The following is a 14,981-nucleotide window of genomic DNA, read 5'->3' as shown; positions in this document are numbered from 1 at the left end:
TTTGAACCAGTCTCGAAATTCATAGATTTCTTCTTAAAACCATTTATTCCGACGGTCAAATCTTTCATATTGGACACCACGGATTTTTTGACAAAATTGGACCAATTACCATTTACAGAGCACCACGACCTCTTGGTAAGGATGGACATCGTTTCACTTTATACCCAGATACCACAAGATCAAGCACTGGAGGTACTTGAAATCTTTCTGAATAGACGTTAGAGCCCATTTAAAATTCCCACAGAATTTATTCTCAAACTGGCCAAACTTGCACTTACAAAAAATTATTTCAAGTTTGGTGAAGAATTTTTCTTCCAGATAAAGGGGGTCGCTATGGGCTGTCCTTTTGCCCCAGAATTAGCGATCCTTTTTATGAGTCAATATGAAGATACCTTTATCCACAATGGCAACCCATTCCACCAATGGATTGGTGGATGGGTGCGATACATAGATGTCTTTTTCACCTGGTCGGGGACCTCAGAACAACTTACTCAGTTCCATGATTGGATTAACAACAGGACAGAAGATATTAAATTCACTCTCCAGACTTCTGAGACAAGGATGTCTTTTTTAGATGTAGAAGTCTACTGTTCAAACGGACAACTGGTCACTACTCTATTTAAAAAGAAGACTGACCGCAATAAAGCATTGGACTTCTCTAGCAGTCACCCAAGAAGTTTAAAACAAAACCTTCCTATAGGTCAGTTTTTGCGCATTCGCAGAAACTGTACCTTCAAAGATGAATTTATGGAACATGCTGATGTCCTGAAAGGGGAACTGTTAGCTCGTGGCTATCCAGCCAAACTTCTCAAACAAGCAATTAAGAGAGCTTGGTGGACACCTCGTGAAGAACTATTTACCAAAAAACAAAAAACCCACCAACAACGCACCGTTTGTGTATCCACATACTGCCCTTCATCTAACATCCTCAAAAAATTGATCCACCAGAACTGGCATCTAGTCAAGGACCTTGACGACCAACTCACAGACGTTCCCCTTTTTGCATATAAAAAGGATAAAAGTATTGCAAACCATATCGTCCGAGCTGCGATCCCTAAACCTAAAACTCCAACATTGCGTGATTATTTGAGCCTGCCACCTATAACAGGCCATCACAAATGTGGCACATGTTTTTGTTACGCATCAACCATTAAAGGTAATCTTTTTCAGCATGCAGGGATATTTTGGAAACATGATCAGTTCACCAACTGTAAAACGAAAAATGTGGTCTACGGGATACTTTGTCCGTGTGACAAACTATATATAGGCAAGACATCCCAAGAAGTGAGACAGAGAATGTCGCAACACAAGTCCAGAATTAAGAAAAAAGTCCTCACAGCTTTATTGGTACAACATTGGATAGAGAAAGCGCACAGCGAACAGGAGTTCAAATGGACAATAATTTCTAAAATTGACACTGACCCTAGAGGCGGAGACGTAGAGGCCAAGCTGCGACAACGCGAGGCAATGCTAATACTGAAGTTCAATACCACAACACAAGGTCTCAATGAAATGTCTGAACTATACAAACTGTAAACTCTTTCCTTGAGCAAATGTCTATATCTAGCACATTCATTCATCCCCCGGCACCCTCCTTACATCGCTCACTTTGGACTTCCAGCCCCATGTGACACACCTCCAATGCGTATTAAACTTAGATATTCTTCAGAAAATACTTTCAAGATATCTGTGATTAGACTTAGAGATCTCACGAAGGACACTGTTCCCTTTAGCTACATTATACCTGATGCCCTTCAGCAGAATTTAAAGTATATTCCTCCGTTTGCACAAAGCTCATTTCCAGTGTTTTTAATTGTTTTGCAACACAGACGATATTAGAACAACAGCATCACAATGCAGTAATATGTACTTAGGGCTTCGCGTCACATTTGAAGCGATACTACAACTCCCATGAGTCATGCGAATCAACCCGGAAACACCGCCCATTGAAATAAGGCTAACCCGGATCTAATCGGCATCGCGTAAATACACAATGGCGAACTAATCTGGAGGAGACGGACGGCGGATCTCAAGTAAGGAAGGATGGCACGATACACCCTTGCACAGCGAACCCCGTAGAGCATTAAAACTGCGCACTATAGTCTCAACTTTGCTATGGCAGCCCGCGCTTACACGAAGGGCGAGGCAACACCCTGAATGTCAGCTCCGTCATAGAGAGGTATCCCTAGCCGCTTTCGTATACTGCGTCAGAATGGCCAATCTCTCGAACACCCCCCCACGGCTAGCCTAGTGGCCATGCTAAATTGTCTCACAAGATGCCATCACCATGTCACGATTAGCCTAAGTAATAGCCTCTCCTATCATTTTCCAGAATTGTTCTCGAGGCGTTACAACCCGAATTGACTGAGTGCTGAGGAGTGCCAGAGATCCACACTTAGTGTGCGATAGGACTTCGACCTATAGCTGGACTTGACATAGCTACTTGCTAGTGAGTATTTTTCAAAAAATCTCCCCGCCATATATATTGATGGAGTATGACTACTCTATGGCCTCGTTCTGATTCATGGTTTTTAATCCTTTTCAGCTTACTACTATCTCTAAACTTTATTGAAACTCTGCGACAGGTAAGCTTCCTGAGAGTATGTGGTGGCTGAATGTGAGTTGAGAGTCTCTCTTTTATATTCATCTTTCACTGACAGAACGCTTTCACTTATTGTGTTTTCCAGATTGATTTTGTATGGTCCTGAAGAGAATCCTTTACAATACTTAAAGGATTCGAAACGCGTCGACCGAGGTGGTAGTTGTGTTCGTGCCAAGTTGTTGGCTTTAGATCAAATTGTGCTCTAAATAAGAGTGATAGAAAAATATTGGGAAATAGTGTTTGGTCTTAGTTACTTTTGTGATTTTTTGGAGCTCATGTATTGTATGTTACCACTCCTGTGATTGTTAATAGGATTAGGATTTAGCTCCGTTATAAATTGCAGCAACTTAATTAGTTGAGGATTTTTGATAAAACTATATCACCAATTACCACTGCGCCCCAGAAATGTTAGTTATATATTCACTGTCTTGTGTACACGTGTTTTGTGTCTATTCGTGTCTTTAGTGTCTCCACAATCCATCATTCCCCCTGTTTCAAAAAGCTTTACTCCTCCATTTTCTATATATGATAAATGTTTGATGTTGTAAATACATGTATGTACATTTATATGTGAAAAATCTTTCCTTTGCAAAAAATATACATAAAAAACAAACTAAATTGACATCAGAAAGAATAAATAAAAGAGTTCTAATTTTTCTACTAGAAACTTCGACTGAAAGAGTGGTCTTTTTTAGCGACTAGGAGCTTCTTCTTTCACTTGGGTTTAAACTAGTGCACAGTACTGGCAATTGTTTTGTTCATCACATAGTGGCGCAGCCTTACTGTGCTCATCGCCAGACCCGTTAAGTTTCGTGGCATTGTAAATGCGGCGCATCAATGGTGGCGGAGGCATGGCGCACAATAAGTGGCGCATCACTGCTGATATGCAGGGATGCGTCACTTATTGTACATCTGCCCCCATGTCGTTTACCGCCCGCCTGGCAGCGGCCCCGCATTTATGGAGGAACTCACTGACTTCATCAGCGACCAATACTCTCAAAGTGACAATCAAACCTTCGTGGGTGACTTCAATATCCACTGTGGCTTACCGCAAGACTCGTCCACGAATTCCCTGGCCACCTTCATCTCTGCAAACGATCTTGTCCAACACTGCACTGAATCAACACAATCCAAGGGCTCAATCCTGGACCTTGTTATATCTAAAGCAGGCATGCTTTCTATCGCTACCCCTATTCATGTAGACTGGTCTGACCACCTTCTCGATTCGGGAGGGTCTTGTCTTCTCATTCTACTTGACCTTTCTGCAGCCTTTGACATTGTCAATCACAACACTCTCCTCAACACTCTTCCACAGAGAATGGGCATGGAGGGCACTGTGCTTAAATGGTTTGCTTCCTTTCTCTCTGATGGATCTCAAATGATCAAAATAGCGAACAGTCTTCCACCTCCTTCGGCGGTAGGTCAAGGTGTTCCTCAAGGCTCTATATTTGCACCCACATTGTTCAATCTCTACTTAGAACCACTGGGAGATCTCCTAAGTAAATCCGGGGTCCACTATCATCTCTACGCAGACGACACTCTACCTCAAAGTTGCCTCCACTCACGATCTCTCCGTCCTAAGCTCTACTCTGGACTCCATTCAAAACTGGATGTCAACACATCAACTGCTTCTGAATTCCTCCAAAACTGAATTCCTCCTCCTCACTCTCTCCTCCCCCGGTGCAATCATGGATGGATCAGTTGAATCTACTTAACAATAAACCCATCATTGTTGACAGCGCAAAATCACTGGACGTCATACTCTACAAAAAACTCAATCTAATCTCCCACATCAACTCCATTGCAAAGTCTGCTCGATACCAACTGCGCCTTCTTTGGGGAATTCGTCGCTTCTTCCCGGAGCAAGACCTTAAAACTCTGGTTCAATCGCTGGTCCTCTCCAGACTGGACTACTGCAATTCTCTTCTCACTGGCCTCCTCAAATCCCACCTGTCCCCCCTTAAATCTAATCTCCATTCAGCAGCTCATTTCATTTATGGGGCCAAAAGAAGTGACCATAATTAACATTCAAATGGTCTTTTAAAGACCCGTGAAACGTTCGGGTGCGGCTCTGTGTGTGCCCGGGATCTGTCTCATCCCGGGCTGCCACACACAATGGGGGGGGCTGAAGCCCGGTGAGTTCAATGGGTGTTGCGCGACTGATGCTATCCACCCTCCGCTGGCTTCCCATCGAGGTAAGATCTATCTACATGACTGCCTGTATCACCCACAAAGCCTTGCACTCCTCCTCTTCTTGCTACCTGGCGTAGAAACTGAAACTCTCTGGATGCTCGAGACCATGGCTACTCACAAACTTTCTCTCGGGGGCCAAATTTACAGTGTGGTTTGTGTCCGAGGGCCGCACTGGTGGGGGCGGGGTCAGAGCAACAAAAAAAACTGTGACCATGAGGTTGAACACAGGTCCCTGCAGCAGACGCCTTTGTCCACTGAGCTACCGGACCCGGCATACACACCTCTCTCTCTCTCTCTCTCTCGCTCTATCTATCTCCCTCTCTCTGACTCCCTCCCTCTATCTATCTCCCTCTCTCCCTCCCCGTCTCCCTCTGTCTCACTCACTCTGACTGTCTCACTCCCTCTCTTTCCCTAACTCACCCTCATTCTGACTGTCTCACTCCCTCTGACTGTCTCACTCCCTCTCACTCCCTTTCTTTCCCCATCTCACCCTCATTCTGACTCTCACTCCCTCTCCCTCTCTCCTTCCCTCTCCCTCCCCTTCCTTCTCCCTCCCTCTCCTCCGTCTTCCTCCCTCTCCCTTCCTCTCCTCCCTCTTCCTCCCTCTCCCTTCCCTCTCCATTCCTCTCCTTCCCTCCCTCACTCCCCTTCCCTTCCCCTCACTCCCATTCCCCCTCTCCCTCCCCTTCCCTCACCCTCCCTCCCTCCCTCCCTCTCCCTCCCCTTCCCTCACCCTCACTCCCTCCCCTTCCCTCACTCCCCTTCCCTCACTTCCCTTCCCTCACTCCCCTTCCCTCACTCCCTCACTCGTCTTCCCTCACTCGCCTTCCCTCACTCCCTCACTTGCCTTCCCTAACTCCCTCACTCGCCTTCCCTCACTCCCATTCCCTCACTCCTTCCCTCACTCCCCTTCCCTCACTCCCCTTCCCTCCCTACCCTTCCCCCACTCCCCTTCCATCACCTCCCTTCCCTCACCCCCTCCCTCCATCTCTCCCCTTCCCTCTCTCCCTTTCCTCACTCCCGTCCCTCACTCCCCTTCCCTCACTCCCGTCCCTCACTCCCCTTCCCTCGCTCCACTACCCTCACTCCCCTTCCCTCACTCTCTCCCACACTCCCCTTCCCTCGCTCCCTCACTCCCCTTCCCTCACTCCCCTTCCCTCACTCCCCTTCCCTCACTCCCCTTCCCTCACTCCCCTTCCCTCACTCCCCTCTCTCCCTCCCCTTCCCTCACTCCCCTACCCTCACTCCCTCACTCCCCTTCCATCATCCCCCTTCCCTCGCCCCTCCCTCACTCCCCTTCCCTCCCTCACTCCCCTTCCCTCACTCCCTTCCCTCACTCCCGTCCCTCACTCCCCTTCCCTAACTCCCTCCCTCCCCTCCCCTTCCCTCACTCCCTCCCTCCCCTCCCCTTCCCTTCCTCCCCTTCCCTCCCTCACCTTCCCTCCCTCCCCTTCCCTCACTCCCTTCCCTCACTCCCCTTCCCTCACTCCCTCCCCTTCCCTCACTCACTCCCTCCCTCCCCTTCCCTCACTCCCTCCCTCCCCTTCCCTCACTCCCCTTCCCTCATTCCCTCACTCCCTTTCCCTCACTCCCTTTCCCTCACTCCCCTTCCCTCACTCCCCTCCCCTCACTCCCCTTCCCGCACTCCCTTCGCTCATTCCCTTCGCTCATTCCCTTCCCTCATTCCCTTCCCTCATTCCCTTCCCTCATTCCCCTTCCCTCATTCCCCTTCCCTCACTCCCTTCCCTCACTCCGCTTCCCTCACCCTCCTTCCCTCACTCCCCTTCCCTCACTCCCTCCCTCATTCCCCTTCCCTCATTCCCCCTTCCCTCACTCCCCCTTCCCTCACTCCCCCTTCCCTCACTCCCCCTTCCCTCACTCCCCCTTCCCTCACTCCCTTCCCTTACTCCCCTTCCCTTACTCCCCTTCCCTTACTCCCTCACTTCCCTTCCCTCACTCCCCTTCCCTCACTCCCGTCCCTCACTCCCTCACTCCTCTCTCTCTCCCTTACTCCCCTTCCCTCACTCCCTCACTTCCCTTCCTTCACTCCCTCCCTCACTCCCCTTTCCTCACTCCCCTTCTTTCACTCCCTTTCCCTCACTCCCTTTCCCTCACTCCCTCCCTCATTCCCCTTCCCTCACTCCCCTTCCCTCACTGTTCCTCCCGCACTCCGTCGCCCTCATCCCTCTGTCACCCTCATCCCTCTATCGCCCTCCTCCCTCTGTCTGTCTCCCTTTTTCTGTCTCCATTCCTCTGTCTCCATTTCCCTCCCTCTGTCTCTGTCCCTCTACCTCCCTCTGTCACCCCACCCTGCCTGTGTCACCCGGGCTAAACCCGCTTCCCCAGCCTGTTTTCCCAGCGTGCACAGACACACAGCCCCACCCGAGTATTTCACAGGTCTTCAAAAAGACCATTTGCTTGTGAATGGGGCATTGCTGTATTTCACACCCTCTCGGCGCCCCTGCAGCTCCACTCTGGCTTCGCCGGAATAAATTGCCTGGCCCCCACAGAGCAGCAGAGTTTTTTCAGAAAGTCTTAGAAAACACGGGTACTCTGTCTCATGGTCCGCGGGCCGCCACGGAAGGCTTGCCGGGCCGCTGCTTTACTATGAGTACCCGTGCTCTAGACCATCACGTAATGCGGAACATTTACTGCTTGAACCTCCCACTTTCAAGAAGGAAAGATCGATGGCCCAATCCTTTTCAGGCAACGCGGTGAGAATCTGGGGGCATATTATCAAGGGGGTTTATCTCAGCTTTTTTGGCTTTAAAAGCCAAGAAAGCGGAGATAAAATTATCTCCTGATTACCTAGCTGTCGCTAACACCAGTTAGCGACAGCTAGTAGGAGATATCGACCAACTTGGGCCCCGCTTTGCATGTCAGTGATATTTATCACTAATGACATGCAAAGTGGGCGTGCCAAGATGTTAGCGACTGGAAACAGTCGCTAACATCGCTATCTCCTATTACCAACTTTTGGAGATATTCGCGCTAAGTGCGAATATCTCCAAAAGCTAACACCTGCCCCTGAGCAGTTCTTAACCATGTGGTGGATAACATGGCTAAGAGCATTAGCTCGGTAATGCATGAATATCGCTTACTTTTCAGCGATATTCATGCATTTCGGCCGATTTTTATCGCTTAGGAGATAAACCTTGATAATAGCAAGGTTCCTAAGCGATAAAAATCGCCGCAGCTCGGCGATAAAAATATCGCCGCTAAACAAACATATTACCGACAACTAGCGATAATTATCGCTAGTTGTTGGTAATATGCCCCCTGGAACTCACTTCCGCCTCAGCTCCGGACCACCACCTCTTCCCAGGCCTTTAAAACTGGCCTCAAAGTTCTCCTCCTTCAAAGACACTTCCAAATGTAATTCAAACCCTCTCTATTATCTGAAGGAAGACCCTCCATTATAGAGAATCCTTTTCTCCATAACTATGGAAGGGCCTTCCCAGTGTGTTCTTGTGGTTGGAGTGTTTGCCATTTATTGCAGTATTATCCTTGTACCTGTGTTTGGTACTCGTTTGTAACTTGCACACGTAACCTTTGTTCTTGTGCCCGAGTGTCTGCCATTTATTGCAGTATTATACCTCTACTTGTACTTTGTACGCTTTTGTAACCTGCACGCATCATGTTTTCCTCTTGTAATGCACCGTTTGCTACCTCCTGTATTTTGTTTTCTCACAATTGTCATTTGTGCCTCATGTAATTTAACGTTTGCTTTTGAAATGTGTTCATTTGTAATGTTCTCCCCATGTATCAGTTCTGTTCCTATTGTAAAGCGCTTTGACACCTTCGGGTAAAGTCCGCGCTATATAAAAACGCATAGGATAAATAAAATAAAATACATTTAAAAAACATTGTGTTGACCCCTAATCAAGACAGCCAGGCACCTCTTTGAATAGACACCAGGGTGCAGTACCACAGGCCGTCACTAGGGGTCCCAAATCTAGACATCCAGGCACCTCTTTGAATAGACACCAGGGGTGCAGTACCGCAGGCCGTCACTAGGGGTCCCAAATCTAGACATCCAGGCACCTCTTTGAATAGACACCAGGGGTGCAGTACCGCGGGCCGTCGCTAGGGGTCCATAAACACATCAGCCAGGCTCCACACTGTAACATACATGGGCGGGGGCTGCAGGGTCGAGGCGGCTACAGGGCCTGGTCCAGTCAGACTCCACGCTGTATGTGGACAGCGTATGACTGCAGCAAGGTAAAGATGAGTGAAATGGGCCTGCCAGTTTTATTTATTGTTTTGTCTTCAGCGACGCTCTTCAGACAGGGCTTACCAGCAATCAGGCTGAAAGAATATGAAGGAACATCCGCCTGCCCACAATGCATTGCAAATAAATACGCTACCAAAACAGAATGCACTTCTTGTTACCTAGAGTTTGTTCTATTAGTTTGATGCGCAACATACACCTGCTTTTCCCTCCAACTTAGTGTCAATACTGAACAAATCCCCGCCCTAATAATCATAAATGTCTTAATTATAGCAGAGTCAGGTATACAGTTTAACAGTCACTCAACAATCTTTTCAATATGTTCCTTTTTCTTTTGTCTGTAGTCAGTCGCACTTCGTGTGGTGACTGATGACAAAGATTTGAAATTTTTGGAAGATCTTGTTCGTGTGGTGACTGATGACAAAGATTTGGGGGCAGATTTATGTTAACTGGGGATGCGCCAGTTAACATGCGCCACAGTGCGCCACAGCTCATGGTGCAAAAACGGCACAGATGCGTGACGCATCTGTGCGTGACGCATCTGTGCCGGAAATGTGGCGCATTGCTGGCACAGATGCGTGACGCATCTGTGCGTGACGCATCTGTGCCGGAAATGTGGCGCATTGCTGGAGTTGCGTCGCAGGCGCGACGCAGCTCCAGCAAGGCTTGGGGGTGCCCCATTTTAACAATGCTGCGTCATTGGCTTAAAAGTGACTGAGTGAAATCTCATAGATTTCACTCAGCCACTTTTGCGAGGCGCACCTGCCCCGGAACACCCACCCTGCGCCGGAACGCCGACGCAGCTCCAGCAAGGCTTGGGGGTGCCCCATTTTAACAATGCTGCGTCATTGGCTTAAAAGTGACTGAGTGAAATCTCATAGATTTCACTCAGCCACTTTTGCGAGGCGCACCTGCCCCGGAACACCCACCCTGCGCCGGAACGCCCACAAGCGGCGCAGGGCTTTACAACGTGACGCGTTGTAAATCGTTCGTAGGGATGCACCACGTTTACGCCGCCTTGCGTGACGCAACAGCGGCGTAAACGTGGCGCAAGGGCCTCATAAATCTGCCCCTTGATATTTTTGGAAGATCTTTGCCAATGCGAAGATCTTAATCTGTGGTATTAATAAAGCTTATACTTGTCAACTATGTAGAATATTACATTGGAGCTTCAGGACACGCTGATGATAAGAAATACTTTACTTGATTTAGTTTAAATCATACAAAAAGCGGATTAACCACTAAAAACACATTAACACTTGCTAATTAAAATTCATGTATAAACTGTAAACACTAGTTAGTTGATAAAATTCCAATTAAAACATTTGATTGTTAAGGAAGATAGTACGGTTAATGCCTATTAGTCTTATTGAGTTGATCTGGCTTGAGGAGTCTGATTCTTTTGCTTATGTTTGCTTTGGAGTGATTGTCTGAGCATTTTCTGAATCAAGTTCTATATCTTTCCTTTCTAGCGCTTTTGCAGCGAGTCTTAAACTTTAGTGATTTACATGCCAGTTGCACTGTTGACCCTCCTAAACATTTTATTACTGCGGATCTGCATGTCCTTATCTGCTCTTTTTTCAGCAACGGCCGCAGCAGTTTTTTCCGTTCGGGTAATAGTGCCGGGCAAATACAGAGTAGGTGGAGCACTGATTCATCACCATGTCCGCAAAGGCGACAATCCATTGAGGGCCAGGTGCGTTTCCATTTAGGAGTTAAATCTTTGGTAGGGTACACTCCCAATCTCAGTAGAATTAATTGCTGTTTCTTTCAGCCTCATTCTTCCACAACAAAATTGCAGACATCCTCAACAGCTTCGACAACCGACCCGAAAACCAACCCACCCAACCCCCTGCAGGACCCCCATCCCCCCTGAACATCCTCAATGACTGGAAGCCAATCTCCACTGAGGACACCATCCGTCTGATGAACTCTATCCACTCAGGATCCCCCACAGACCCATGCCCTCACCACATCTTTAACAAAGCAGACTCCATCATAGCACCGCACCTCCGAGACGTCATCAACTGCTCCCTCAACTCCGCAACCTTCCCGGAAAGCTGGAAACATGCCGAACTCAGCGCCCTCCTGAAGAAACCCACAGCTGACCCCACCGAACTCAAAAACTACCGCCCTATCTCGCTCCTTCCATTCCCGGCCAAAGTCTAACTCCCTCCCTCCCCTCCCCTTCCCTCACTCCCTCCCTCCCCTCCCCTTCCCTTCCTCCCCTTCCCTCCCTCACCTTCCCTCCCTCCCCTTCCCTCACTCCCTTCCCTCACTCCCCTTCCCTCACTCCCTCCCCTTCCCTCACTCCCTCCCTCCCCTTCCCTCACTCCCTCCCTCCCCTTCCCTCACTCCCCTTCCCTCATTCCCTCACTCCCTTTCCCTCACTCCCTTTCCCTCACTCCCCTTCCCTCACTCCCCTCCCCTCACTCCCCTTCCCGCACTCCCTTCGCTCATTCCCTTCGCTCATTCCCTTCCCTCATTCCCTTCCCTCATTCCCTTCCCTCATTCCCCTTCCCTCATTCCCCTTCCCTCACTCCCTTCCCTCACTCAGCTTCCCTCACCCTCCTTCCCTCACTCCCCTTCCCTCACTCCCTCCCTCATTCCCCTTCCCTCATTCCCCCTTCCCTCACTCCCCCTTCCCTCACTCCCCCTTCCCTCACTCCCCCTTCCCTCACTCCCCCTTCCCTCACTCCCTTCCCTTACTCCCCTTCCCTTACTCCCCTTCCCTTACTCCCTCACTTCCCTTCCCTCACTCCCCTTCCCTCACTCCCGTCCCTCACTCCCTCACTCCTCTCTCTCTCCCTTACTCCCCTTCCCTCACTCCCTCACTTCCCTTCCTTCACTCCCTCCCTCACTCCCCTTTCCTCACTCCCCTTCTTTCACTCCCTTTCCCTCACTCCCTTTCCCTCACTCCCTCCCTCATTCCCCTTCCCTCACTCCCCTTCCCTCACTGTTCCTCCCGCACTCCGTCGCCCTCATCCCTCTGTCACCCTCATCCCTCTATCGCCCTCCTCCCTCTGTCTGTCTCCCTTTTTCTGTCTCCATTCCTCTGTCTCCATTTCCCTCCCTCTGTCTCTGTCCCTCTACCTCCCTCTGTCACCCCACCCTGCCTGTGTCACCCGGGCTAAACCCGCTTCCCCAGCCTGTTTTCCCAGCGTGCACAGACACACAGCCCCACCCGAGTATTTCACAGGTCTTCAAAAAGACCATTTGCTTGTGAATGGGGCATTGCTGTATTTCACACCCTCTCGGCGCCCCTGCAGCTCCACTCTGGCTTCGCCGGAATAAATTGCCTGGCCCCCACAGAGCAGCAGAGTTTTTTCAGAAAGTCTTAGAAAACACGGGTACTCTGTCTCATGGTCCGCGGGCCGCCACAGAAGGCTTGCCGGGCCGCTGCTTTACTATGAGTACCCGTGCTCTAGACCATCACGTAATGCGGAACATTTACTGCTTGAACCTCCCACTTTCAAGAAGGAAAGATCGATGGCCCAATCCTTTTCAGGCAACGCGGTGAGAATCTGGGGGCATATTATCAAGGGGGTTTATCTCAGCTTTTTTGGCTTTAAAAGCCAAGAAAGCGGAGATAAAATTATCTCCTGATTACCTAGCTGTCGCTAACACCAGTTAGCGACAGCTAGTAGGAGATATCGACCAACTTGGGCCCCGCTTTGCATGTCAGTGATATTTATCACTAATGACATGCAAAGTGGGCGTGCCAAGATGTTAGCGACTGGAAACAGTCGCTAACATCGCTATCTCCTATTACCAACTTTTGGAGATATTCGCGCTAAGTGCGAATATCTCCAAAAGCTAACACCTGCCCCTGAGCAGTTCTTAACCATGTGGTGGATAACATGGCTAAGAGCATTAGCTCGGTAATGCATGAATATCGCTTACTTTTCAGCGATATTCATGCATTTCGGCCGATTTTTATCGCTTAGGAGATAAACCTTGATAATAGCAAGGTTCCTAAGCGATAAAAATCGCCGCAGCTCGGCGATAAAAATATCGCCGCTAAACAAACATATTACCGACAACTAGCGATAATTATCGCTAGTTGTTGGTAATATGCCCCCTGGAACTCACTTCCGCCTCAGCTCCGGACCACCACCTCTTCCCAGGCCTTTAAAACTGGCCTCAAAGTTCTCCTCCTTCAAAGACACTTCCAAATGTAATTCAAACCCTCTCTATTATCTGAAGGAAGACCCTCCATTATAGAGAATCCTTTTCTCCATAACTATGGAAGGGCCTTCCCAGTGTGTTCTTGTGGTTGGAGTGTTTGCCATTTATTGCAGTATTATCCTTGTACCTGTGTTTGGTACTCGTTTGTAACTTGCACACGTAACCTTTGTTCTTGTGCCCGAGTGTCTGCCATTTATTGCAGTATTATACCTCTACTTGTACTTTGTACGCTTTTGTAACCTGCACGCATCATGTTTTCCTCTTGTAATGCACCGTTTGCTACCTCCTGTATTTTGTTTTCTCACAATTGTCATTTGTGCCTCATGTAATTTAACGTTTGCTTTTGAAATGTGTTCATTTGTAATGTTCTCCCCATGTATCAGTTCTGTTCCTATTGTAAAGCGCTTTGACACCTTCGGGTAAAGTCCGCGCTATATAAAAACGCATAGGATAAATAAAATAAAATACATTTAAAAAACATTGTGTTGACCCCTAATCAAGACAGCCAGGCACCTCTTTGAATAGACACCAGGGTGCAGTACCACAGGCCGTCACTAGGGGTCCCAAATCTAGACATCCAGGCACCTCTTTGAATAGACACCAGGGGTGCAGTACCGCAGGCCGTCACTAGGGGTCCCAAATCTAGACATCCAGGCACCTCTTTGAATAGACACCAGGGGTGCAGTACCGCGGGCCGTCGCTAGGGGTCCATAAACACATCAGCCAGGCTCCACACTGTAACATACATGGGCGGGGGCTGCAGGGTCGAGGCGGCTACAGGGCCTGGTCCAGTCAGACTCCACGCTGTATGTGGACAGCGTATGACTGCAGCAAGGTAAAGATGAGTGAAATGGGCCTGCCAGTTTTATTTATTGTTTTGTCTTCAGCGACGCTCTTCAGACAGGGCTTACCAGCAATCAGGCTGAAAGAATATGAAGGAACATCCGCCTGCCCACAATGCATTGCAAATAAATACGCTACCAAAACAGAATGCACTTCTTGTTAACTAGAGTTTGTTCTATTAGTTTGATGCGCAACATACACCTGCTTTTCCCTCCAACTTAGTGTCAACACTGAACAGTTCCCCGCCCTAATAATCATAAATGTCTTAATTATAGCAGAGTCAGGTATACAGTTTAACAGTCACTCAACAATCTTTTCAATATGTTTCTTTTTCTTTTGTCTGTAGTCAGTCGCACTTCGTGTGGTGACTGATGACAAAGATTTGAAATTTTTGGAAGATCTTTGCCAATGCGAAGATCTTAATCTGTGGTATTAATAAAGCTTATACTTGTCAACTATGTAGAATATTACATTGGAGCTTCAGGACACGCTGGCGCTTGTATCCTTGCTGATGATAAGTAATACTTTATTTGATTTAGTTTAAATCATACAAAAAGCGGATTAACCGCTAAAAACACATTAACACTTGCTAATTAAAATTCATGTATAAACTGTAAACACTAGTTAGTTGATAAAATTCCAATTAAAACATTTGATTGTTAAGGAAGATAGTACGGTTAATGCCTATTAGTCTTATTGAGTTGATCTGGCTTGAGGAGTCTGATTCTTTTGCTTATGTTTGCTTTGGAGTGATTGTCTGAGCATTTTCTGAATCAAGTTCTATATCTTTCCTTTCTAGCGCTTTTGCAGCGAGTCTTAAACTTTAGTGATTTACATGCCAGTTGCACTGTTGACCCTCCTAAACATTTTATTACTGCGGATCTGCATGTCCTTATCTGCTCTTTTTTCAGCAACGGCCGCAGC

The sequence above is a fragment of the Lissotriton vulgaris genome, chromosome 1_1 (genome assembly GCF_964263255.1).
Source record: "Lissotriton vulgaris chromosome 1_1, aLisVul1.2, whole genome shotgun sequence".
Taxonomy (NCBI): domain Eukaryota; kingdom Metazoa; phylum Chordata; class Amphibia; order Caudata; family Salamandridae; genus Lissotriton; species Lissotriton vulgaris.
Note: the sequence above shows the minus strand (reverse complement) of the source record.